Genomic DNA, 4,435 nt, shown 5'->3' on the forward strand with positions numbered 1-4,435 from the left:
TTTACATTCAAGCAATTTACATTCCTTGCCATTTAAGTTACTGCAATTTACATTTCTTGCACTTTATGTTTCAGTCATTTAATTTCCTATTCTTTAAGATTCAGTCTATTTTACTTTCCTGTTCTTTAATTAACTGCAATTTCCCTTCTCCATTTACATTTCAAGCAATTTATCTTCTGTTAAGTACAACCCACTCAACCAAAACTTGATTCGCTTGAATAAATCAACCACTAAACTAAAATTGCTCAATCCTTCAATCCCTGTGGGATCGACCTCACTCATGTGAGTTATTATTACTTGATGCGACCCGGTACACTTGCCGATGAGTTTTGTGTTGGATCGTTTTCCACACATCACTTTGTCCGAGATTTGATATCCCAAACCGGCGTTCCAAATCAGCTCAAGAATTCTGGCGTTTAACGCCGGAACTGGCACAAGAATGGGAGTTAAACGCCCAAACTGGCACAAAAGCTGGCGTTTAACTCCAAGAAAAGTCTCTACACATGAAAGCTTCAATGCTCAGCCCAAGCACACACCAAGTGGGCCCGGAAGTGGATTTTTATGTCATTTACTCATCTTTGTAAACCCTAAGCTACTAGTTCTCTACAAATAGGACCCTTTGCTATTGCATTAGACATCTTTTGATCACTTTAGATCTTAGGATCATCTTTGGACGTCTAGTTCTTAGATCATGGGGGCTGGCCATTCGGCCATGCCTAGACCTTGTTCTTATGTATTTTCAACGGTGGAGTTTCTACACACCATAGATTAAGGTGTGGAGCTCTGCTGTACCTCGAGTATTAATGCAATTACTATTGTTCTTCTATTCAATTCAGCTTATTCTTGTTCCAAGATATTCATTCGCACTCAAGAACCTGATGAATGTGATGATTATGTGATGCTCGTCATCATTCTCACTTATGAACGTGTGCCTGACAACCACTTCCGTTCTACAAGAAAATAAGTCTTGAGTGTTTATCTCTTGGATTCCTTAGTCAGAATCTTCGTGGTATAAGCTAGAATTGATGGCGGCATTCTTGAGAGTCTGGAAGGTCTAAACCTTGTCTGTGGTATTCTCAGTAGGATTCAAGGATTGAATGACTGTGACGAGCTTCAAACTCGCGATTGTGGGGCGTTAGTGACAGACGCAAAAGAATCACTGGATTCTATTCTAACATGATCGAGAACCGACAGATGAATAGCCGTGCTGTGATAGAGTGCGTTGAATTTTTTTCACTGAGAGGACGGGACTGTAGCCATTGACAATGGTGATGCCCAACATACAGCTTGCCATGGAAAGGAGTAAGAAGGATTGGATGAAGATAGTAGGAAAGCAGAGAGACGGAAGGGACAAAGCATCTCCATACGCTTATCTGAAATTCTCACCAATGAATTACATAAGTATCTCTATCTTTATTTTATGTTTTATTCATCTTTTAATTATCAATCCTCCATAACCATTTAAATCCGCTGACTAAGATTTACAAGATGACCATAGCTTGCTTCATACCAACAATCTCCGTGGGATCGACCCTTACTCGCGTAAGGTTTATTACTTGGACGACACAGTGCACTTGCTGGCTAGGTGTGTGAAGTTGTGATGAAGAGTTGAGATTGCAATTGAGCGTACCATGTTGATGGCGCCATTGACGATCACAATTTCGTGCACCAGTAGACAAATCCAACTATTGCACTTTTCATTAGAAATACGGGCATAATACAAATGAATGCATCATAGCAAAAGACCTTCTTGAAAAACTAGCTCGCCAAGGCTTGCTAGACAAATACATCGACAACCGAGGACAAAGAAGAAATATGGAAGACCTCATTTCATCAATTTAGCTCTTGAATGCAATGTCCTGCTAAAGCTTGGCTAGCCTTGTCTAATTCCTTTATACTGAAGCTTTAGACTAACATTGCATGATTCTTGGAATTCTTATTAAAAGTTTTGATCCTCTTTATTTTCTTTTTCCACATAATTTTTGAAAAAACCAAAAAAAAAATTTACAAAATCATAAAAAAACCAAAAAATATTTCTTGTTTGAGTCTAGTGTCTCATTTTAAGTTTGGTGTCAACTGCATGTTTCTGTTCTTCTTGCATTATTCGAATTCATTCATGTGTCTTCATTGATCTTCAAGATTTTTCTTGATGATTTCCTTGCTCTGATCTTTAAATTCTCTTGTTTTGTGTGTTTTGTTGTTTCTCATATGCATTCTCAATTTGTTAGTGTCAGTAGTATACAAATTTCTAAGTTTGGTGTCTTGCATGCATTGTTTATTTGATTTTGGTTGCATTTTGATTATTCCCCATCATTAAAAATTCCAAAAAAATTTTAATTCGTGTCTTTTCAAGTCAATAATACAGAGAATTGAAGATTCAGAACATACAGCAGAGGAATTACACAGAAAAGCTGGGCGTTCAAAACACCCAGTGAAGAAGGAAAACTGGCGTTTAAACGCCAGCTAGGCCACCTGGATGGGCGTTTAACGCCCAAAAGGGTAGCATTTTGGGCGTTAAACGCCAGAATGGATACCATTTTGGGCGTTTAACGCCAGGATGGCACAAGAGGAAAGATTTTGTTTTTAATTCAATTTTTTTTCAAGTTTTCATAATTTTTCAAAATCAAATCTTTTTCAAATCATATCTTTTCAATCATATATTTTCAAAATCAATTTCCTTCCATTTTCAAAAATACTTGCTAACAATTAATGATTTTATTCAACATTTCAAGTGTGTTACTTTTTCTGTTGAGAAAGGTTAATGTCTGAATCATATCTTTTAAATTTCTTGTTAGCCAAGTCATTAATTTTAAAAATCAAATCTTTTTAAATTGTTTTTCAATCATATCTTTTCAATCAACTCTTTTTAAAACCATAACTTTTCAATCATATCACATCTTTTTTTAAAAATAGTTTTCAATCATATCTTTTTGATTTCTAATTTCAAAATCTTTTTCAAATTTCACTTAATTTCTTTCCCAATCTTAGTTTTCGAAAATCAATACCATTTTTCAAAATTTCTTTTAATTAATTCACTTTAATTTTCGAAAATTTCTTTCCCTCTTCTCACATTCTTCTATTTATGGACTAACACTTCTCCTCAATGCACAATTCGAACTCTATCCCTCTTGATAAGTTCGAATTCTTCTACCTCATCCTTCTATTCTTCTTTTCCTCTGACTCCTCAAGGAATCTCTATACTGTGACATAGAGGACTCCATATTTTCTTGTTTTCTTCTCTTTAATATGAGCAGGAGCAAAGACAAAGGCATTCTTGTTGAAGCAGACCCTGAACCTGAAAGGATCTTGAAGCGAAAGCTAAGAGATACTAAAGCACAATTCTCTGTAGAGGACCTAACAGAAATCCTCAAAGAAGAAGACATGGCAGCCGAAAACAACAACAATGCAAACAATGCAAGGAAGGTGCTGGGTGACTTTACTGCACCTACTCCCGACTTCTATGGGAGAAGCATCTCTATCCCTGCCATTGGAGCAAACAACTTTGAGCTTAAGCCTCAATTAGTTTCTCTAATGCAACAGAATTGCAAGTTCCAGGGACTTCCATTGGAAGATCCTCATCAGTTTTTAGCTGAATTCTTGCAAATCTGTGACACTGTCAAGACCAATGGGGTTGACCCTGAGGTCTACAGACTTATGCTATTTCCTTTTGCTGTAAGAGACAGAGCTAGGATATGGTTAGACTCACAACCTAAAGAAAGCCTGAAGTCTTGGGAAAAGCTAGTCAATGCCTTCTTGGCAAAGTTCTTTCCACCCCAAAAATTGAGTATGCTTAGAGTGGAAGTCCAAACCTTCAGATAGAAGGAAGATGAATCCCTCTATGAAGCTTGGGAAAGATACAAACAATTGATCAGAAAGTGTCCTTCTCACATGCTTTCTGAATGGAGCATCATAGGTATCTTCTATGATGGTCTGTCTGAACTGTCCAAGATGTCATTGGACAGCTATGCTAGAGGATCTCTTCATCTGAAGAAGACGCCTGCAGAAGCTCAAGAACTCATTGAAATGGTTGCGACTAACCAATTCATGTACACTTCTGAAAGGAATCCTGTGAACAATGGGACGAATCAGAAGAAAGGAGTTCTTGAGATTAATACTCTGAATGCTATATTAGCTCAGAACAAAATATTGACTCAGCAAGTCAATATGATTTCTCAAAGTCTGTCTGGAATGCAAGCTGCACCAGGTAGTACTAAGGATGCTTCATCTGAAGAAGGAGCTTATGATCCTGAGAACCCTTCAATGGAAGAGGTGAATTACATAGGAGAACCCTATGGAAACACCTATAATCCTTCATGGAGAAATCATCCAAATCTCTCATGGAAGGATCAACAGAGGCCTCAACAAGGTTTCAACAACAATAATGGTGGAAGAAACAGGTTTGGCAATGGCAAGCCTTTTTCAGCATCTTCTCAGC

The 4,435-nt window shown here is 37.3% G+C and overlaps 1 non-coding gene across 1 annotated transcript; it reads right to left on the reverse strand.

Annotated features, from left to right (window-relative positions):
* Positions 1–3,786: 3,786 nt before the first annotated feature.
* LOC127744432 (small nucleolar RNA R71) lies at positions 3,787–3,894 on the reverse strand. Its single transcript, XR_008005421.1, has one exon. It is a non-coding gene; the product is annotated as a small nucleolar RNA R71 (small nucleolar RNA).
* Between the last annotated feature and the right edge of the window lie 541 nt (positions 3,895–4,435).

The sequence above is a fragment of the Arachis duranensis genome, unplaced genomic scaffold (genome assembly GCF_000817695.3).
Source record: "Arachis duranensis cultivar V14167 unplaced genomic scaffold, aradu.V14167.gnm2.J7QH unplaced_Scaffold_354584, whole genome shotgun sequence".
In the NCBI taxonomy this organism is placed as follows: Eukaryota; Viridiplantae; Streptophyta; class Magnoliopsida; order Fabales; family Fabaceae; genus Arachis; species Arachis duranensis.